The 24,350-nt window shown below is 39.1% G+C and overlaps 1 long non-coding RNA gene across 1 annotated transcript in view; it reads right to left on the bottom strand.

The window, feature by feature from the left end:
* The window catches only part of LOC122811187, a 455,006-nt gene extending 431,414 nt beyond the window's left edge, over positions 1-23,592 (bottom strand). The window contains exon 1 of the long non-coding RNA XR_006366223.1: positions 23,531-23,592. This is a non-coding gene — a long non-coding RNA (uncharacterized LOC122811187). The remainder of the gene's footprint in view (positions 1-23,530) is intronic.
* Positions 23,593-24,350: the final 758 nt, after the last annotated feature.

Raw genomic sequence — 24,350 nt, 5'->3', positions numbered from 1 at the left:
AATGCAAACTACTACCTCCTAAAGCAGGCATGAAGACAAAAGCAGTAACAGTGCAAAAGGAAGTGTGGAAAACAGAAATCATATAAGACAAAGGTTCAGATAAACTCATCAAAGGAAGGGGAAAAGGTACAAAATGTGCAGACTGCAGTCTGGGAGTTGTACAGTATAATGACTTTAGGTATCGTCTCATCTTTGAGAAGGTTGGTACAGTGGAAGTGTATACAGGCCAAGAATTCAATAGCCTGTGTTCCATCTTGCACTGTTCCAAACCTGTCAACTCTGCCAGAATATTACACTGGAGGGGAAGCTGGCAATACGTTGTACACTGGAACAGTGAACACACTGAAGAGTTCTTGTGACAATGACAAGCCCAAAATAAACACCAGAATGTAAAATGCAAACAGAATGATTAACCGGATGAAGGAAAGCCGAATGTAACCTGACATTCTCCTGTGGATGGATAACCAGTTGGCCGAATGTGACCAGACCTTCTCCTGTGGGTGAATAATGTTAGCTGAATGTGACCTGGCCCTCTCCTGTGGCTAGATGACCAGTTTACTGAATGTGACCTGACCCATACCTGTGGATGGATAACCAGTTAGCTGAATGTGACCTGACCTTCTCCTATGGGTGGATAACCAGTTTGCTGAATGCGACCCAACCTTCTCCTATAAATGGATAACCAGTTAGTTGAATGTGACCTGACTCTCTCATGTGGACGGATAACCAGTTAGCTAAATGTGAACTGACCCTCTCCTGCAGATGGATAGCCAGTTATCTGATTGTGACCAGATGCTCTCCCATTTACAGAAAACTGGTTATATGGATGTGACTAGACTCTCCTGTGTAAAGATATTCAAATAGCCAGATGTGACCTGACTTACTCTTGTGACCAGATAACCATTCAGCTGAATGTGACCTGAGCCTCTCCTGAATACAGATGAGCCGGTTGGCTGGAAGTGACCTGACCATTTACCATGTAAAGTTAATCAGTAAGCTGGATGTGATCTGAACACCCTCCAGTTAACTGGATGAAGAATATTTTGGAAAATACTGCAGTTAAAAAACAGAACAACTAAGCTCCAGTGATTAAAAAAATGCAAGAAGGTACATGGAAAGAAATGCAGAAGTACATAATGCAGACCAAAGGGGATATAAGTATATTTTTTCTGAGATGAATAAGGAGAAATTGTCAAGTAAAACGGTGACATGCTCTAAAACGTGAAAACACCTGATCATGAATGTGAGGGACACACTGACTAAGACAGGATAGTAACAGCAGACAGACATGAACCTAAATGCAGTTTAACTACAGGCACTGGCCTTAGACCATTTTATGACGATGCTCAGTTTACAAGCACAGGTCCCATGACCTTGTTTCCTTCATAAAAGAGCTGCTTCAGAAGGTGATAAACAGTAACATTAAGGAGTCAGCATTAGCACAGCAGGCAAGAATGAAGAGCACAGACCGTTAACTTGCTATACAAAATCCAGGCGATAGAATAACAGGACTGAAAACCAGCCACTGCCAAATTACATAAAAAGCAGGTTTGCTCAAATAAAAACATTAGGGCTTAGCGACTTATGCCTACAGGTAAATCTTTACTTTCTAATTTGGTTTACAATTAAATCACAATTACTTTCACACTTCTTTCAGACTGAGAAAAGGGAACTCTACATCCCTATAAGAACTGCTTCCCTGTTTTTTTTCTCTTTCTAAAGCTTTTGGATTTTTACTGGCATAGCAGGAATGGACCCCTATTCCTATGTCAGAACATAGTTAAGTTCCAGGAATCAGTACTGATTCAATTATTAGTGTTTTCCAACAGTACTCTTCTCAGCATCCAGAATGTAGCCAAAACTACCTTTTTTAGTTTATATGGGTATTTTTCCAGGTAACATTTAAATAAGCTCATAAATTATTTTTACAAAACCAGATGCTCCTGGTACTACTTTAAAGTGACACTGTAGGGGGTTTGTAAGGGAAATCATGTATTTACTTGCCATTGCAGAACCACTCAGTGAAATCACATCAAATTGTCCAGTCTTGGTTACTGTAGCTAGGAAGATGCCAAGCTGTGCAGAATGTTTGTCAAGGCTGTGTAAGACCACTTCTTAGGCCGAGTTTGCCCTCCCAGCTAGGAACAGCTGCTTAATGTGTTGGATAACACATTAATGAGACTTAGAAAGAGTAGGCAGTGACAGCAGCCAATATTTCAAGTCTTCTGTACTGCAGCCTGAAACCACTTTGATCCAATTAACACAATTAAACTGTAATAGGAGACACAGATGTGTGACAATTAGTGCAGAACATTTTTCCTAGCTTTGTAGTAGAAAGTATAAAAAATACATTAACTTGAAAATAAACAAGAGCATGCAGCATTTCTACAATTGTGCAAGCAGGAACATTATGAAGCCCAAGTCTTATCCTGCATATCTTCTTCTTCTTTCAGCTTTTCCTGGGTCACCACAGTGGAACTCCAGTCCACTAAGGATTGGCAGTAGATTTTTACAGTGCCGAGGTGCCAGCCTGACGCCCAACCTTCAACGAAGGCACACCCATTCACGCATGCCTTTCGAACGCCATTCCACCGTGGGGAGGACATGCAGACTCCACACAGAAGGTGTGAGGTGATAACGTTATGCTGCATATATTTTAATTAATTTTGATTGGTGATCTTTTTTCCGTAGTTCAAACACTACCATAGGGAAGTAAATAATGTTTACATATTTCTGCAGATTTCTCATTTCAGCTCACAGTTAGTATTGCAGGACAGGCATTTAAAATAAAATGCTAAATGCTAACTCCAATATTTTGTTATTTTAACTTTAACTTTCATTTCATTTTATTTACTTATATTTTGTTGACTGGATTGGCTCTACTGGGTGAGTACCCATTTTCGGACAGGACCAATAATACAAAAATATATGGAGACATAACAGGTCATAGAAACATTTAAACTGAAAAGGCATCTGACATTATATGTAAAAGATATTAATAGATATTAAGTTATAAAAACCAAAACTGAATACAAATAAGGAAATGCAAAAGTCCACATCATGGATTAGTATACAGAAAATTGGATAGGATACAAGCAAATACAACATACCATGTGCAAATCACACTTACCTGTCTTCTACACCTCACTGGAGAATTTGTTATTGTTCTAACTTTGTTCTCTGCTTCTTAGGTGATGCCTTTAAGGTTATGAATTATGCAACTTCTCCGAAACTGTCTGTACTCTAGCAAGGTCTTTAAAAATGTCTTAGTAGTAGTAAGTTTAATGATACGTTCTTAAAGAGTATGGACAGACGCATGGGAATTAGAGAGACACATGACAAATTTCAAAAGCACAAAAATATCACGTAACCTGAAATCTTGAGGCTTTTGGTTATTTTGTTATTTTTAAGATATATGACAAGACAGTGGTGCACAACATCCAGCCCCGGGGCCAAATCTGGCCCTTGATGCAACACCATCCAGCCCCCAGAGTAACCAAAGATTTTTAAAAAAAGTGAAAAAATACTATGCCTTACTCCAGTTATGCAAACTTTCCAGCACATGTTTACTTACCTAATTGACTACAGTTGCGCACACCTCTAATTTTAGCTGCAGAAGTAACTATTCTTTGTTGTTTATAACTTGTAGTCTGTAAACAGTAGCAACTTTCTGCAAGAGTTTGTAATAAGCCATGGCTGCAAGCTAGAATAATGTTAAATGCAAAGTTGATGTAGAAAACAGGCAATTTTATGACTGCTGTCTCAAGTAAAAATGCCATTCAACTGTACCTATTGTTAACTCGTAATGACTTGCTGTGTTTTGAGGTGGCCAGCAGATACACTAAGAATTCGTGTAGTGGCCCTACTCACAAAAAGGTTGTGCACCATTGACATAAGACAATAAAGGAAGAAGATTATAGTATTGAGAAGGAAACTACTGGACTATAAATTTATGGCAATACCTATTTGAAAGTGATTGCAAATATGTTTGTTTGTGATATAAATGTAGTAAACATGCTAACCGTTGATTACCAGCAATTTTTTTCAAAAACTACAAAAAGTTGCTGGTAGTAAGATAAAGGATATTCATACATTTACTGAAGACTACTACATGACCACCAGTCATTTGAGTTTGTCTAAGATTTTCTCTTCACACGTTCTCTCCCCGCCTACAACTTTCCAGTTATCCCCCACAAACTTCACTCCTTCCATTCCATTCCATGCTACACTTCCTCTTCCATTCCATTCCATGCTACACTTCCTTCCTCCTATTCGCTTTCCAAGCCCAGTGATTTTTCCAGTAAATATTTCAAAATGTTATTACACTACCTTACTTACCTGTACCTTCTTGTCCCCAAACCATCTGACCCTCCATGATTTATAGTCATTTTATTTCCACAACCAGTATACAATACATTTCAACATAATCTTGCTTACTAAATCTTATTAGATCTTGCTTAGCCAATTACATCTGCCCATATGTCACTTGGGTATTAACAATTCTTAAGGTATTAACAATTCTTCCTCTCAAGCTTTATTCTTGCATCTGCAGCTTACCTAAATACCACAGTCAGTATTTCCATCTTTGGGTTCCAATCACAGTAAATTCAGGTGCGTTTTCTCCCATTTCCGACTCTTTCCTTGAGGGCATGGGTCAACATGCAGACAGCAACTCCAGCTCATTGGGGCTATTTTAAGCTCTATTACTTCCCCTCTTTTGTGGAATGAGCTAAAGAATTTGGACCATGTTGACAATTGCATACTCGTTTTACCTACATGGATGCATGCTATGAATCTCTAATGAGAAGGGGTCTTCTACAGCTTCCGCAGGGTACTCCACGAGTCACTGTAGCTGCATTTCATCCACCAGAAAGAGGTATGGAATAAAGAATGAAGATACTCTAGGCTTGCATAAGTGATTGTATTACTCCTACATTCCATTTTTTACATTAGCTACCTGTATTACTTAATATTGTTGCATGCATGACTTACTTGTACGCACAACTGTTTAATGCATGCCAAAGAGATCTACATGTACTCGACATGCGGTCTGCTTTATGAGAGATATCCACTTCTGAAAATACTGCAGGGAGTGCAGTCTCAAAGGATATTACAAAGTTCCAGTGTGGCAAACCACCTCAATCCCATGCTTTACTAGTTATGGAGATTAAGTCATTGATGAACCGTCAATGGAGAACACTTTAGACACTGCACAAGTATCATTACTAAACAGCACAATATTACCTATCTTGCCCCTATGCATAGACTGTATCTCGCTCTTAATAGTAATGATTCAATCCATATGCACTAGAAGAGTGTAACTTGTTTCCGCACCCTGTAATGAAATGTTTTATCTATATGTTTTTCACTTTTATCATCAGTCTGTAACAATGTTTTATTCTGTATCTCAGGATTTTCCTCCATGGTTTTCCCTGTGAATGTTTTTTGGCTTGGAGGTGTGGACACATGTACCCCAATTTCTCTTGTAACTATACAGTTTACATCTCTACTTCTCATGCTACACACACAAAGCTATAATTCACTGATTTCTACCTTCCTTCAAGCATCTGATTATAAATTCTTTTACTGGCTTCTTCATTTTTTTCCAAAAGACCACATCGGTTTGTCTTCTTCAGCCCTTTTTTATGTTGCAATTCTGGTCATGTTCTTCTTTTAATGTCAGTAGGTAGAAATCCTTACTGCTAGATTTGTATATCCTTTTTCACATTCCCTAATCACCTTTTGTCTGTTTCTGAACCACATGAGTGCATTTGTGTCTTTATAACAGTGAAGTGTCTGAAGCCAACTCCATAACCCAGTGACATCACTATCAAACATAAGTAATACACTTTGTCTTCCTTTCTACTAGTAAAGTTCCTGCTTCTGTATGGCATTATCAATTTCCCATTCCAGACACAACTATGCTGAGAAAAGTGCTGTAATTGTTATAATATCTGAGGAGGCTGTTAAGACCCAGACTCTTTACATCTCATTCCACCCCACCTTCATCTGCCTGCTCATTTTCCTGTGTGCACTGCGATCTTTTCAGCATCACAATTCAGCTGCAGTTTCCTATTACACACTCCTGAAAGGTCTACTCTCACCTATTCCACTTTTACAGCTAAGTATATTACAGTAGCTTTATAAGAAACTACCATCACTTATTTCCTCCAGACATTCAGCAATCTCATTATTAAAAGGTTGAGGACTGGATGCACAAGGTCCACACGGTGCACTTTCCTTATTTTTTCTACAGACTGTATATAGTTGTTACTGTTTTACTAGTTTTGCTGTACACTAGATCTCCATACATTTTATTATTTTACAAAATGCCATGTGCGAAGTATCTGAGCCCTTTAAATCCAGGCAGCATGTAAAATTCAATGTGAGGATGTCTATTTTTCATTAAAAAGACATTAGTAGCCTGTGAGTAGCATTCCAGAATTAGACAGGCCAAATATACTGGGTATTTCAAGAAAGAAAGACAAATTGTACTGATTAGTTGGGATCAGGGGTTAGGATTCAGGAATAAGTACTGCACAAGTTAAAGGACATCAAAGGAATTCTGTTATTAAATGCTCAACTTTTGTCATTTTTTTCCCCATTTACTGTCTCTGCCATGAATAAACAACAATACTGCATTTAAAATATTTCAAAAATCGATAGCTTCTCTCCACTAAAACAGTACCTTGCTGTACTGTGGTAGTTTTACTTTCAAAAAACTGTTATCCCGCCCTGGAAAAGCATGTTGCAGTCTCCAATTCAATGATGTCATAAGGGCCAGTGAATACAGGTAGTTTTCTGGTCAGTTCCTTCCCCAAACTGACATCACCATGACTGCCCTAAAAACCCACCCATGCTGTGATGTCACAGCTCCCTAGTCCTTCTCCTACCGATACAGAAAGGAAACAGTACACGAGTCAAGTCTTTTGCTGTGAGCAGTCAATCACAGCAGGTAACAGCTCAAATTACCCTTAGCACTTTGACAGCTAGGGAAGTTAGGTGTGAAGGGGATGGGTCATGGGAGATGAGTCAATGTAGTGGAATTCAGGCTTCACAAGACTGCAATTTAGCCATTCTTAAAAAGAAGCAGCAGTAAAGGGCATTTTGAAAGTCTGTTCCGTGGCATTTGCACTATTTGTGCATTAAGTAGTCAATGAACGGCATGAAATGCTACTTAAAATGAACTCACAAAGACAGCAGTGTATACATGTAAAATCAATGCAGCAGCAGGAGCTTTATGAAGAAAGAGGCCTGCATGATGTATTTTTTTAACAGAGAATCACTGCATTGTGCGATACCTTGAGGCAGAGTAAACAATCAGTATTACTTCAAGATGCCAGACCCCATGTGGTCAAACTCAGAAATTACACAAAAATATTTAAAAACCTGTAAACAGTCCATGTCTGGTGTTAAAATGTAGGAAAGACCAAACCATGATGAAATAAACATGTTTTTCGAGTCTGTGGGTATAGTTTTTCTTTAACTAGCCTCTTCAATTTAATCGGTCAGTAGGGCTATTGGCAGCTGATGTTAGGCAGGTGGTTAGCTCCTCTATAAAGACTTATGAAGCATGTCTTCATCAGTCCTGATGGATCCTCCTGTTATCCTGATGTGGTATAAAGAGATAGGCCCAAGCCTTGTTGGCTACCTATTTTAATTACTTAGTCAAAGACACTCCTAGCCCACTAGGCCTTTATTTTCCATTAGATCTATTTTTTCTAGAACACTAGCATCCCTTTTCTAACAATATTAGCATCCTTTGCTTCTTGGCTCTGTTTCATTCCAACATATCAACATACGACCATCCCTTCAACCATCCTCCCATCAATTTTTAACGTTCCTCTCCACCTGTGCGTGTGTGTGTGTGTGTGTGTGTGTGTGTGTGTGTGTGTCCCCTGTAGATTACCTTTCTGTTTTCTCAGGATAATGAGTTTTCCCTTCATTCTTCCATTTTAAGCTTGGATCCAAGTGTTAATTTCCCCTTCCTGGTCAGAATGTGTAGAGTATTTCCCCTCACCCAGTGTTTCTGTCATTTCATTTAAGTGTTTTCAACCTTACAACACAGGAACATCAAGTTTTTTTTTTCCCTGACCCACTTCCGATTAGGATCTTGTGTGGCTCAGATGAATTTTGATAGTCTAAGACTACTGTTTGTACTTAGTGCCTTCCATTTGCTGCTCAAGCTCTGTGCAACAGCCCAAACTACTTGTTAGCCCAACAGACAAGACCATGTAGAATAAATACCTTATCAAAAATAAGAACACACAATACCACTCTCCAAAGGATAAATGCTCCATTGCTAAAATGCATTAAAAACTAAAGTCCAATAAACCAGAAAGCAACAAGGAAACCATAGGATGCAAGGATCATTTAAAAAGGTCTGATGAAGCTGATAGTGAAAGCGCTTACCATTTTTTATTGATTAAAAAGTGATTTTATATGGTCCTTGTATCCTGTGGTTGCCTCGTTGCTTTCTGGTTTACTGGACTTTACCTTATCAAAAATGTTTGTATTTGTACAAATCCCTTCTTGTAGTTACGTTATTATTCCTTAAGCCCCATTGCCCTGCCCCATACATGTGATAGAGTCTACTCCTTGTTCCCAGAGTCAAATGTACACAAACCTTTCAACCTCTTAACACAAAAAATCTGGTCCAAGCCAAAAATAATGGCGGAACAAAGCCCAAAAATAGGGACAAATTTTAAATATTGCTTTTATAAACTTAGCAAGTTGCTAGAATAAAAGGTCTTGTGTTACCATGAATTTTCTGAAGGATATGAAGTCTGAAACTCAACTGACTTTCATTATTTAGTGAACCCAGTCCTCACTGATTTGCCCCCAAAACCCAGAAAAGTACAGACTATGAGGAACACACCAAAAATATGAGTAAAAAAAATGGACATTCTGTGAAAATCCGGACAGTTGAGAGGTATGAATGTATACTTCATACTCGCTGCAGTTCCAGCTAAGCATTATACTCTCACAGCGCACACCCAAACATCTGTTTGCAAGAAACAACACAGGAAAGTTGAGTATATTATTAGAGAAAAATGTGACAAAGGCACAGAACAAAAGGATGACTTGGGGACTGTGATAACTTAAAACAGATAATCACAAGTAATGGAACAAAGTGGTGGCTAGGCTTAACAAATGTTTTGATGCATAGTTATTGAAATGATATGTCCCCTGGAAACATGCCTCAACCCTCTCCCCTAGACAGAAAAGCACAACATTTGGATGCTGTTGAGCTCCAGTCTTTTTACTTATCCAGTGCTCTGAGGTGGAGAGGATTAGGAAGCATAGGTTGCTACATTTCATTTTTCATCTCTGCATGTGACCGAGGCTTTAGCTATAGTTACATATTCCTTAGAGTCTGCAATAGGTTTGGGGTCAAATTGCTGATGTCTCCTCACCTTTATCCACCATTTTCCTTCAGGAGCTGCCTGGCTTTCTCATCAGCACAGTGCTTTAAAACCCTGCCCTGACAGATTAGGTTGAGATGGTGATTTCTGTGGCCCTTGTAAAATACCACATTCGTATTTGGATGGATATGCAGTTTGCTCAGGGTGATGCCTCTTACTACCTGTTGCCACGGACAGCACAGACGTCTTACTACCTGTTGCCACAGATAGCACAGACGTCTTACTACCTGTTGCCACGGATAGCACAGACGTACTCTGGACTTGGTTTTCCAGTTTGGGGTTTCCACCAGTGACCTACAGGCAGACTGCCATTTAGTCAGATCACTGCCTGGGTCATGTTGTGATCCAGTTACCCTGTGTGGGACTAAGGTACTGGGGATGGAACAATGCAGACAATTCAATGACAGCATATCACACTTTCCCCTGTCCTGCATCAGCTGTTCAAGGACAGTGTTTTACATATATATATATATATATATATATATAGATGTGTGTTTGTTGAGGCCTACAATATGGTCCTGATGACCTCACTGGACTCGTGTCATACATGTCCACTCCACTATATGGCATGCACGTTTTTATGATTCTGTGCACCATGCACTAAGATAGGTTGGATGAATATTTGATTGTAGATGTATTTAAGAGAGATTTCTCTGAGTCCTCTGATTGCTCCCTACATTCCAAAGACAAGCTGTATTTAGATTGGTGACTTCTAAGTTGTCCTTAGATGTATGCAGGAGTATGAGATTCAGAAGAAAGGCCTTATAATCCTTTCATTTCACTCCCTTGCTTTCTAAACTCTGGATGGTGGATACTGTTCATGGGGTCACTACAGGAGTTGGCTAGAACTCATAAGCAGCCATAGTAACTGTCTAAGAGAGGAAAGGCTTCATCTGATAGGCTGATGTACTGTGTACAAGGTGGGGGTCTCCTAGAAGAAATCTTTGCAGCTGTCCCTGAATATATCTGGATTACCAACAAACTGTTCTCTTATGAATGGCAGAGATGATGTGTAGCTCAGCCTGCATTACCACATGGAAGGCTTATTTTACTTATCTTATTTTATTTAAATTGTATTTGCTAAATAGGGTGGAATGCTCATCTCACTAAACTATTTTCAGGTTCTGCCTGGGACTACAGTGAAATTTATACAAGATAAGTCACATAACATAGTTATGTGCTAATACAGTGGATGAACAGAAAAGAAAAAACCAAGTGGTTTAGGACTCTGGTTTGATACCTTTTGCTGCCCGGATCCCGAGAATAGCCAAATTTACAAGGAAGGAATTTCCAATTTACAAAGCGGTGAACAGATTTCCCGAGTCAGGGTGGGTGTGGAGCTAAGTCAAAAGAGCTGTTTTTAAAAGCCTGTGGGCAGCTGCAGCCAGCTGTGAGAGCTCTTAAGAGATCTGAGCCAGATCTCTGAGAGAGCTTGTTTTTTTTGTTTTGCCCTTAGAATGCCCTGATCTAAGTTCTAACTGTTTTGTTTTGGTTCACCAAAGCTGTGTCTGTGTGTCCATCTGGTCTTTATCGAGCTGATTGAGATGCAGATTGAGCTCTGAGAGAGAAGGGCTGATTTTGTTTTGAATGCGGGCTTGGTGTTGGTGGTAGCTCTAATAAGGCTGTTTGTACTGTGAGCTCTGAGAAGAGCCGCTTTGTGTAAGGTGCATCCACGTGAGAGCTCTGAAAGAGCTGTTTTTTGTGTGGACACAATGGGCTCTGGGAAGCTTGAATGACCTGAGAGACAGAGGCTTGCTGTGCTTTATGCTTTATGTGGAGGGGGGGGGGGCGTTGAGAGATGGGACTAGAGTTGAGAGTGGATGAACAGAAATTCATCATACAAGGAGTAGTAACACTTTCATCGTTCTGCTGATGAATGCAGACTGGCTACTTGGATTTTCATTGCAGAGCTTGATTTGATTGACTGGGTCTTCTTCACACTGTTCTAATTTCAGATGACTGTTGCTCCTCTGATGCCAGTAATATCCTAAAGCTGGAGTGAGAATTTGTTCTTCCCAGTTAAACAGACTTAATTTTTTGGATTCTAGAATTCTCCAGGCTCTGTTTGTGGTTTTGACCCTTGACTATTGCCCCACCAGACAGGTGTTCCTTTTCTTTGGGGGTATTCATTCCTTTACCAAAATAATGCCATTTCTCCTCGAGTCTAAAGACATTCCATCTGTGTTAAAGAAGGCTTCAGTTAATCTGTAAAAGTAGGTTAAACATTTGTGGATTTAGGAAACTGCTGCCAATCTCAAATCTCCCTATCATCTGGGGAAGGTGGTTTTTACATGAAACTGCAGTTCCATCTCATTAGATATAGTTTTTATGATCCATTACAGTCATAGGACCATAGGAAGCTACTAGGCTATTGGCCCTGAGGCCCTTATAAGCCTAGTCAGGAGTTTAGTCCATATTTAGACAAGTCAGCACCCAAAGCCCCTGTCCAGTAGGGACATAGCTGGAATACCAGGGATGTATTTTCTGTTTCCCATCCAGTTATCCATGTTTTGTTGGAGGTTTCTGTCTAGCACTGACAGAAGTGCATTTTGAACACAGAGCAGGTTCTGTTTATCCTTCTACCATTGTGAACTCATATATCTCCTTCTCAATACCGGTGTGTTACTTCGAAGTCTGGGTTTTTAGAGTGCCATTTTAGCTTGACAAAAAATTAGAATTCAGCTCAAGTTGTGCATTTTCCATGCTTTCTAACTTCAACTCTTTAAAATAAACCCTTTCAGAGAGATTCCACTTATCAGTTGCACTACTCAATCAACCTGCTTTGGAACATTTTCAGGTTGCAGTGACACTTTTGTCCCATGCTTTGCAAGGCTTCCAAACTGCAGTATTTTAGCTTGCAATTCCCTTCCTTCTAATTTTAAGAGGGTATTCTGACTTATCTAACTGCTGTACATTCTTCCACTCTATTTTCCTAATCGTTTTTTCTAACTTTTAGTCTTTCTAACAGTATACACTAATGTTTGCTGGATTCATATAAATTAAGGAATACGTTTAATCATTGTTTTCCCACCTTTTCCTGGGTTAGGCGTAAACAAATAGTACAGTTGTGTCCCACCTATGATAACAGTAGATGTTCATGTAGATCAATGGTGCAGGTCTTCCCTCCATGCAGTAAAACATGGATGGTCCAATTTCCACAGCCATTGCATCATCCCTTGTTGAAGCACTTCTGACGACTGACATCTGGATGACAGGGTATTAGAAGGGAGTCCATCTGTGCCACAGCTCAGATGGTGTAGTGGTATGTTGCTGTGATTGTAGTGCACAGCATCCTGGGTTCAAGACTTGGCAGGGCAGATTATTAACATCTAAAGAAATCCCAATCCCTCTGCACCAAATGCTCCAGAGACCTCAACCTTATTACCACAATCAACAGAATGCACTGGAGGGACAAATTCATAACCCAGAGACTGCCCATGCTATGGAATCTTCCCATACATGTCAAGCAGAGCACCTAGCTGACTCTCTTTAAGAGAAATCTTGATGAGTGGATGGGAAATAGAAAATTCACCCCGGAGATCACTCTAGTGGCTGTACTCAACAGAGGCACTGGGAACTAAGGTCAGGTGGCATGATGCCAGGGTAATCCTATGGGCTAAGCTTGTAAAGACCCCAGGGCCATTAGCCTATTACACAACTCTGAACCTATCTTCAGGTCTTTCTAACAGTGAACAAGTAGTCTGATGCCTCAGGACAGCACAACCTCTCCAGTTTTCTGAATTTGGATGAAAAGAGGAAAATCATGGGAGGCAGCAAGGGGGTGATAGAAATAAGAGGACTACCTGCAGGGAACTCCTCTACCTCTTGCACCCAGAAAGGAGGAAAACAGCAGTTGTCCAAGAGGATGAAGGGTGGGAGTATGTACTACAGCACTGACCTACTCGAACATTTACAATTATAGTAAATGGTACACAACTGTACTTTGTCCTTTGTAGTGAGTTCTGTAGTGTTGATTCTTGGGAGAACTCCCAAAGCTAGCAGGCAGATGGGTAGGTCCAACTGCATGATGCTAAAAAATAAGGTTTTGCAGGATGGCAGTATCAAAACCTGCTCGAGCCCTGGAAACATTGCCTTGAGGGTTGTCCCATACCTGGTAGAATGGGCATTACTATATCCAGGTAGAACTTTTCCATGGTGTGAGTAACAGAGTTTAATGCAGTTTGCTATCCATTTTGAAATGGTTTGTTTGGAGACAGGCCCATCCTGTTTACACTCTGTAAAAGCCACCAGTAATTGCTCTGCTCTATTTGGGCTTTTTTCCTGTCTAGACATTACCTGATATATCTGTGCACATCCAGGAAATGAAGGAGGACTTGCTCTGTGCTGTTCTGTGTATTTCAGATGAAGACTGGTAGGTGGATTCCTGGGTCTATATGACGTTATCGAAAGGACTAAATAACGAATGCTATTTAGTCGATCCGATACTGTCGAAATGGCAAAATAGCGAAGTCATGGAACATTGAATTTTTTCCCAGGAAAAAGATTTGGTGGGCCGACTTCTGGACTTTGTCATTTCCTCCACTATGGTGCGATCGCAGAGTTGGTATATTTCAGTAGAGTGGGTGTGGGGGGCACAGCCCCCCACTTAAATTTGTGTTTGTTTCATTTTTTTTTTTTTTATGTAGCAGCAAATTTTTTCCCTGGGAAAAAAATTTGCTGTTCCATTTGTTCGATATTTTGTTTCGATATTATCGGTACAATGAAATAGCGTTTGCTATTTACATCTTATGATAATATGATATACAGGCGGATTCCCTACCACCTACTGGTAGGTGGATTGATACCACCTTAGGAATAAAATATAGGTTTGCTCTAAGGATTACCCTATCCCTGTGAAAGACAGTGAAAGGCTCTTTACATATGAGGTCTTGTAGCTCTAAAACCCTCCTAACTGATGAGACCATTATAAGAAACTGATCTTCCAGGTGAGCATCTTTAGAGAGGAAGTGGCAGCAAGTTAAAGATGGGATAAGGTTAGTTTCTCTAACACATCATAATTTAGACCCCAAGCAGGAATATAGTTCCTTCTGGATGGTCACAAGTGAATTACCCCTTTTTAGGAACAGCTTCATGTGGGTGTGTGGAGCACTGTGCAGGCAGGCTGATATGGCAGAAGCATGTACATTAATGATGCAGTAGGCAACTGCATGTCTAAACAGGTCTGACAGGTACTGTAAGACTGAGGTGACGTCTGCCAGAGAAGGGTTGTTGCTCTTGTTATGAAACCAGGTGGAAACATTTCTTCCGTTTTGCTATGTATGATTTTCTAGTACTGGGTTTCCTTGCTTCCCTTAGAATAGAGATCATTTCCTTGGGATACAAGGCAATCCTAGGTGTCAAAAACAGTCTCCAGGCAGTTAACCTGAGTGTGGCTATGGGAGGATGGAAAAGCGATCTTTTGGCTTTAAGTCTAAAATGACCAAAAGGCACCTTGGATGATCAAGAGCAGTAGTTTTTGTAGTGTAAGCATTTTGAATTTTGGGATGTTTGACTGGGCCAAGATGGCACTCCAGATGTACTCATTTCTTTTTTTTTTCAACAAGAAACATCTTTATTAAATTGTCTTTTATGACACAGGCAATCATACATTTATATAAATGAAAATGAACCAAATATTTCAGTTGCAAACATTAAAGAACACTTATTATCTGTCCAGTCATTGTCAGTTAAACATTACATAGCGCATTCAAATCCTGCAATCTTTTAAATCTCAATCCTCCTCTAAAACATTATTCTACAGGTACTGTTCCTACAATTCCCATTTTTTTCTTTGTAATTTGCTCCTACCCTTTTATTAAAGATCCCATTTCCAATTGTTTTATCTCTGTTACTATGTTCACTACTTCTAGTACAATTGGTTTAGACTTTGGTTTGCATTTCTAGTTTTAGGAAAAGGCATAGTGATGCCACTGCCATAACCAGGGTCTTTAACACTCTCCTGAAGATGTAGCATCACACCAACTAATCACCTCTGGCCTTACTTCGTTTCTTACAGCATCTGACACACAAGACTATGAGATTCTTTGGAAACGTGTATATTACTGTGCTCTTACATGCGTGGCGATAGGCTGGCTAGCTTTATAGCTTTGTAGACGCTCTCAGAGTGAATCTCTAATGTTAATTCATTTAGTCCATTTTCCTTCAGCTATGATGCACAACTCTGGGTCCTTTATTGTTTTCTGTGTACATGCAACCCCTGGGGTATGTTATTCAGAGAACAACCTTATGGTACCAATGTTTAATTCTCCTTTATGAAGACTATAATACCTAGAAAAACTCTATTGTACTTGATTTGGAATTCATCCATCACTATTGTGATGCGTCTTCATCTAAAACGCAGTACCTCAAAAATGGTCACAATAGCAAGACACAGCACTCTCTGGGATTCCAGTGCTCCACCCCCAAGTTCAAACATCAATGGCGGTGACATGCTGGAATGTGTAGAAGGTGCACAATCTTTGCTTAATCCTTGATGACAGACTTATTCAAACGAACTAGGTACTGTCTGTTAAGTTCCCATGTTTCCGTCTTAAAAATATTATCTTTACAAAGCATCAATTCCACTAAGATTTCCCAGTGGTAGTGTATGCTATGGTTTTCTCCCATTTAGATTACTGCTGCAGAATTCCAAACTCAGGCAATTAAAGGTGTTTCTCATTATCACATACTGTCAGGTCCCCACAACTTTTCTGGGCTGCCTGTTTGGTCCCATGGTATCAGTACTGTAAAGGTCTCTGTTTAATTTGCCCTACATGACACAGGTCTCCCCCTCTCTGTTGTACCCATTCATCTGTCCTTCGTATCTGAACCTTAGAAATGTGCTGAAATGATGGTTAAGGTAATCCCACACACTATACAGTTTCAAGATGCACCTAAATGATACCGTTTCAATTTTGCTTCAACTTAGGTTACATGAATCCACCTATCTAAAACATATTTATTAAAACTGCTAATATCTTTGCATTTTTGTTTTTGACTGCTGGCATAGTGCCTGGTTAGTAGAACTTGAACTTTGTGGGATGGTGAGAGTGGGGAAGTGGGCGAGAGCAGCAATGACTTAGCTGCAACAATCTAGAGGACAAAGGCCTGGCATTTTCTGCTGGTTAATTCTTATGTCTAAAGATTTTTTTATATAAACTTAAAACTGAAGTGCTAAGGCTGTGTACTTTTCTGTCATGGAAATATCCCTAACCAGATGTACCACATGGCAAATGTGAGCACAAAACTATAACCATCCTGTCCATCTCCATTTCCAGCTTTACAAAATGTAATTGCAAATAACTGATTTTCTCCATTAAGATAATTTTTCCATACAGCACTCGTGTCAGAAAATGGCAACACTACCTTTCACAGTTTTGGCACTATCAAAAAGTATGGACTTGAAGCAGGGTAGTTTCAAGGCAATCTTTTCAGGAACTTATTTAATAATGCATATTTTATCATTTCTCCTGTCATTTACTGGAATTCACTTCCAGTAAGAAAAGAACCCGTTTGCTTGCTTCTCTATCTCTTTACGCAAGTACTGGTCTATTTTTTTTTGGGGGGTGCAACAAAGCCTACTGACCTAAAATGCTATCTATTGACAACCCCAGCTATATCACTTGCTGTCATATTGCACAGGACTCTGTGTTAAGCAGCAAACAGCCTGTTACACCATCAGTACAGGAATTTTTGTGCCCTCTTCTCAGTCCTCAAGTGGACTCAATAAGTTGAACATGGACTTATTTGATACCTTAGTATATCTTGATGTAGGGGCGGCCACGGTGGTGCAGCGGTTAGCGTTGCTGCCTCAAAGCAAGAGCTTCTCCAGTTTGATTCTCAGCTGGGGTGCCTTCTGTGTGGAGTCTGTATGTCCTCCCTGTGGTCATGTGGGTTTCCTCCGGGTGCTCTGGTTTCCTCCCACATCCTAAAGACATGCTGTAGGTGGATTGGACACTCTAAATTGGCCCTCGGTGTGAGTGTGTGCATGCGTGTTCCTTCCATGGAAGGTTGGGCGCCGGGGTGGCAACTCGACACTGTAAAACTCCACTGCCAATCATGAGCAGACAGATGATCCGCTATGGCGACCCCTAACCGGGAAAAAGCAGAAAGAAGAAGAAGAAGAAGAGTATATCTTGATGTAGTAGCAGGCTGTAAAGATGTGTGACATCAAACTATATTTTTGTGCTTTTGTGATTATATGCAGGTGTGTGTGTAAGTTTTTTTTGGATTGCTATGATCCATCTTTTGTTGACATATATTGAATATATAAGGAGGATTCTCTACATGTGAATGGTGTTTTGATTTCAACTAGGAAACAGGAGAGAAAGAAGGAAATGGTCTTTGATCCACCCATCTTCACCTTCCCTCATTGGTCCAAAAGCACCCTCAGTTGTTGACCGATCCTAAATCACCAGTGGCACAGACAGTTGTCCTGCTTCTCAGTCGGTAGGCTGCATTCATGCCTTTTTCATTATTTGCCCTATTACCCATTACTTCTTTCACTTATACAGAGATAAACACAAACATGCACAAACTACCATAGTAAAGGACCTTTTCTCATCCATAGCCTCCTTCAAACTTTTCACAACTGTACCACACCGCTATAAATCTTTGTTTAAACCTGCAGTCCACCATCCCCATCTGTCAATGTATTCCAAGATCCTACAACATTAGGTAGGAAACAATATTTCTTCGTGTTAAAGTTAAACCTTTACCACTGAAGTAACCAATAATATCCTTCCCACTTCCCCATCCTCTCCCTTACTACAAGATTCTGTAAGAAGCTTAAAACTGAGACAAAGTAACAAATTCCACTATGTGGTTCTGCTTATCGCTATGATGATGCTTTACTGAATAGTATTCCATGACTTAAGAGAAATTAGTGATTCAGTTACTTACCCGATACAGATCTGTACTTATCGATATATTTACTATTATCCATCCGTCTTCCAGCCTGAATCCAAGACACTATTACCATCAGCACAGAGTGCACTATTCCACAGCCTGTGTGTAACATAAGGGTTTTGACACCACAAGAGTTCACCTATTACACTGGGGTGCAAAACAATAAGGTAGCTTCCTCATCTCATCCTAAGCAGAACCTAAACGCAGACTTTAAAGTGGGACCCACTGTCAATAATCCAAACCAGCCAGCCAACCAAGCAAGCATTAGAATTGCAGAGACAATGAAAAGGCACATTAGTCTATTTTGTCACTCTTCAACACTAATGTTAGTGGCTTCAGTTTACATAGCTTAACCACATCATACACTAGAGAAAGGGCATTGAGTAACTGTGTTAGGGAATAAACAAAAGCAATTGCAATTTTATATTGTGAACTTGCCTTGGCCTGATATTTTACTCTGCTAGAACTCTTTACCTTGTGTGTGTGTAAAATGTTTCACTGTTTAGAGCAATAGCAACTAGGCTTAAAAATGTTGCTTATATCAATTAATTTTATAATTAAGTAGTGCAACCAGCAAGATTTGCAAAAAATGACTTTATGAATGCCTCACAGAACAAAGTGAACACTGAAGTGCCCTTATGACCCTATAAAGATACTATGCCCTGTTATACAAATCTTGAAATACTAAGTTTATGAGTACAGAACAGTAGTACACCACTTGAATTACACAAACTGCTATTAAAAAAATAATTTTTTGCACACGTCTTCAAGGAGCCAAATTCAGTTAAGCATTTGTAAGGCGTAAAATAAGTAGTTATTATAAATGAAAGCTCTTATGGAGTAATGTATTCAAAATACAACATTACAATTAAATACACATAAGGAAAGCATTTAAATTATAAGAAATTAAATTATGAACATAAATGTATCAATTTCATAATTTAAACTGCTAGGTCATATGTTTTATATGTACATGCATATACACACACACACAGACTTAAGGGTCTCTCTTCAATGTAACTAATCACTTCCCACTAGCAATTTAGCATTTACACAGCAAGATAATATTCACCTAAATGTCCAGCCACCCAGCTCAAAATATATTTGTAAAATGCAAATAATAATTGCTGCTATACATATTGTTTATGAAAATGATAAACCTTGTCCAGTCTTCCCTAACAATGTATAAACACTGTTGTAAAAATGTTAAGTGCAGACGCTGACTCATATTACTAAAATTAGAATCACTCCCTATGGCAAAAACTAAATATAAGTAGTCTAATAAAAAGCATACTTCTCAGAAAATGCTGCTACATCAAAAATATCTAACTGTGACTTCAACACAAATAAGTTTCCACATATGCTTAGCAAAAGAAGCAGAAGAGATGATTGAAAAAAGTAACTCAGGAAACAACAAAGATGAAATGCTATTGTGTGACACAAAATAAAAATGATAAAAGACACTAGAGTTTAGGAAGGCTCAATAAAAGTGGCCACAGTGATAAACACTATACAGATGACCAATCTTAGACAAATGACACATGCAACACAAACGTGCGGTAGGAGGATAGGATTGAGAGGTCAATGCTGGTTTGCCCATATTGGGGAAGGGTGGTGATTTGACTCACTGCACTGGTGACACATACAGGAGTGTAGCTGTACTGCCTACAATTACCCGTTGAGATGTGAGCTACACACTGGTGTGGTACCTTGGTGGGGCATGGCATGTGCACTAGTACACATGCACATTATGTCTGCAACTGTGCAGTATCACAACTGTCAAAAGGTTGGGAGTTAGTTGGGGGGGAGCATGCTAATCTGCACAGCAAGGATGATAGCTCCACTCCCAGCTAGCTTAACTTTCTCCCTGAAGGAAATAAATGAACCGCTGAGTTGTCACTTCTGTTGAAAACGTGGATCGCTACAACAGCTGGGAGGCAGATTAAGATGGTCGGCATGGGGGCTGAGATGGGGGAAAAAAGGAACTCTCAATTCACCTCATCAAGCCAAGTATTTATTACCAAATTAAAACAGTACAGAAGATGCCAAAAATATACATCAGCAAACCCCATCAGTAAACAAACACTTAGAAAAACTTTTTTATTTTTTAACCTGAACAGCATTCTTACTACATACTAGATTTGTTACGATTATTTTACTTATTGGTTAAGCTAACCCTTCTAGGCATAAATACCCATTAGTAGGACAAACAGGCAAAATGACTGACTGGTTTACTCTAGCACACAATACACAAGCGGAGAATGAAGGGAATCAATCTCAGGACTCCAAGAGGGAGTGTAACAGGGATACATAAAACTTTAATTCTTTATACTAATCTGACAAACAGAGGTCTATGTGAATCAGAAGAAAACGTGTGTGCAAACGTTAACACCACAAACTTTTGAATTTTGGAAAGACAATGGAAATGAATGCTGTATACTAAATACAACAAATACAATTAAACTTTAAAGATATAAACAGTAAGGCAGTGTACATATGTTCAAACAAAAGAAGAAAAGTGATCAGTAAAATAAGAGAAAATGCTTACCGAAGTATCAGCAAACTGCATCTATATTTTAGTGCCCAAAATATTCTTCCAAACAGAAAAGACATAGTATACAACCATAGTACTAGGATTTAACCACTTGCAAAAAAATGATGAAAAGAATAAGGAAAGAACAAATGCCTCTTAGTCATATTCAAATCATTTGCTTTGAGCCTTAGCTGTGAATCACTTCATAGAAACAAGGCTATAGATTTGACAAATCAAGGCTAAAATAGGCCATAGAACAGAATCTACCCAAACAAGTGATTCAGTCATGCAGTGATACAGTCATTTTACTAATGAAACACTATATTAAAAAGGACAACCTGAAGAAAATACATACATTATACATAATACAACAGAAATAAAAACAAGGACATAACTGTCATGCCCCACTTCAATATTCTAGAAATTTCCATGCTCTTGTATAGCTCATATCAGAATACATGAGGACAGGATCAAAAGAAATAAAAGCAACGCTCTAGTGAACATAAATAAAATTGCCATAAAATAGCCTGAAACATTCTTATCCAAGAGGTAGGAGACAGCTGAAGACCTATAAAGAAAACAATTTAGTAAAACTGTGCCATATCCAATACTAAACTATGTAAAACCACATAAAAGAAAACATACTAAGTGATAAAAAAACAATTCTGCTGCTAAACCTCAAAACTTCATAACAGATTCATAAAGATTTCTAGATATTCCAAGGCCACTGAGTCTCATGACAATTCTCACCTAGCCAATACCCCTCCCCCTCAGGAAATGCCTCCTTTCTCCAGAAGATCCATATCGGTCAGTCCTGGAATAAATTTGTGGATTCCTATTGAGCTTATGTTTACGGGATATTATGACAAGTGGATTACATTGATCATGCAGAGGAAGTTTATTCCAGCTGAGAAGTGCTGGATTATAAATAAATCATGGTGAATGGACAGGTTTAATTGTTGGTGAAGATTAAGTCCCTGTTTCTAATACTGGTGGAGATATTGGACCTGCGGGAGGGGGGGGGGTGCAGAACAATCTGGTTTCTAATGGCTCAGTAAATGAGGCCAGGATCTCCCCTCAAAAGTTTATAAGACACTGAATAAAGGGACAGCATTTTCAGCCTCTGTTGGTGTCAAAGGTCAGGTCATGATGCACTGCATGGACTCCATGGTCACTATCTAGAGCCTCCATAGCCCTTTCGAAAAAAAAATACCCGATTAAATACACAGGATCTAGCCTTCCCAAATTCAAACTGCTTGATGACAAGTCTCACATCTCACAAGATTCTTGATCTCATGGGTTATGAGGTAAGTTACAGTATGTTCAATCACTTTGCAGATGAGGCTTGTAAGGTTAAGCCTTTAACTACCCAGGTCAGTTTTAAGGCCATCCTTATGGAGGGGCATCAACACTGTAGTGTGCTACACATCAAGGACAAAACTGGTAGCTTAACATAAGCTAAACAGCTTGTGGAGTGTGTCCAACAAGGGCATGCTTAGCAGTATTAATTAAGCAACCAGGTATAATGTCAGGTGACAGTCCCATGCAGGAAGTACTTTTTGGTTTTCAATAATACTTTTAGTAAATGATCTTTAGAAATAATCGCCTTAGAAAGGGATACAGATATTTAAGTACTTTGAACAGACTTCTCATGGGTAAAGCTGGTAGATATGAAACATGGAGACAAATCTCTCACATCAGCCCACCATCAGCAAGCATCATACCTCCAAGACGGGTCTATAGTAGATGAATGAACACTTAATGTAGAGTAGGACATGCTTGACAGCTTTTAAGTGAAAGTTCATCTAAGCAAAACCCCATAATGTCAAAACAAGGAGTTTTGAAAAGTTATAGCTGGCCAGCCGTCAGGAAGCCAACTGATGACTGCTAAAATACACTATACACCATTAAAACCTCTCCAAAAAAGCAAAAACAAATCAACAAACAAAATAAAGTGGGGGTCTTCGACCCCCCCCAATATGGGGGCTGTGCCTCCAACACCACCCCTACTTAAATATACCAACTCCGAGATTGCACCACAGTGGAGGACTGTCATAACATTACACAGGACAAACGACAAGACAACACCACAGTGGAGGACTGTAAGTACAGCTAGACAAGTTGAACGTTCTGGCGTCAGCCGTTGGCTTCCTGATGGTTGGCCAACTGACTTTTCGAAACTCCTTGTTTCGACATTCTGAGGTTTCGCTTAGATGAACATTCACTTAAAAGCTGTTGAGCATGTCGTACTCGACATTTTAAGTGTTTGCTCATCTAATAGGGAACCCTCCAAGACAACACATCATTTACAATGTACCACTAGGCCTAAAATTATGCAAAGCTTCTAAAGAAAAAATTGCCAAACCATCCAAAAACACAATCGAAAAGGTCCTCATCCTCCAACCCTTTTTTACTCGCACATACAAAAAATCCATGTAGTTCACCAAACAGTCCCCAATACAGCAAGCCCAAGCCCATAATGACTACTAAGCCTGCTGCACTACCATAAAAGTAAAATGCAATCTTCACAGCTGATAGTGTTGCCTTTTCTTAGCAGCATAATCCTGAACTTTGCAAAGCTCCTAAAAACTTCATCCATTATGTTAACTACCATGATGGACATCTGATTATGCTACCACATCTAATGAACACACTTTTTACTTACCTCTGTTTTCAGTGTCAAGAATCTTACTGCTGCATCTGCTTCAAATATTTCCTGTTGAAGAAAAACAATGTATTTATTTATTTTTCAGTTTTAATCCTCCATCTTTATAACATTATAGTTTATAGCTTATTAAACTGTCTTCTTTTAACTGCATATTGATAATGCATTTGCTATTCAAGTGGAAAACCTACACCATATTGTGACATCATCCTGCACTCTGTTTAACTTGCTTTAGTATATTTAATACATTATGACCCAGTGTTATTGTATACACTGCTTCAATTGCTGATGCTGTGTTAATTACTGTTAAAGCCTGGGTCATGGTTGAAATAAGTCAATAGACCAGACCACTTGCCCAGTTAACAAATGGAAAATAAAAACAGTGAATGGAGTAGTCCATTTTTAGGCATGGCCTTGTTCATAAGGCAGACATCATGCAATACAAACAATATCAGACATTTCAAATACCATGAGTGCTCTTTTCTGTTGTACATTCAGTATAAAAAAATATAAAGTACCAATATTACAAAAATGATTTCACAAAACAGTAAATAAAATGTAAACAAGAACGTAATAGACAAGACAGCAATTTTTAAAACAATCCAAATATAAGCTATTGACCTATTATAGTGTAGCTAGTGACAGATTAAATACAGAATAATTTGCATATCAAAAATATAAAACACGACAAAAACAGTATAGAATCACAAATCAGCGACACCATATTATCCAACTAAAACATATCACGTTGAAGAAACAAGGAGAGAGTGGGATTTTAATGCAGATCTTTGAGGACAGTACCATCTGTACAGAATATTAT

This window comes from Protopterus annectens, chromosome 9.part0 (genome assembly GCF_019279795.1).
Source record: "Protopterus annectens isolate FY-2018-M chromosome 9.part0, PAN1.0, whole genome shotgun sequence".
Taxonomy (NCBI): domain Eukaryota; kingdom Metazoa; phylum Chordata; order Ceratodontiformes; family Protopteridae; genus Protopterus; species Protopterus annectens.
The sequence above is the reverse complement of the archived record's forward strand: the minus strand, read 5'-3'. Positions and strand labels throughout refer to the sequence as shown.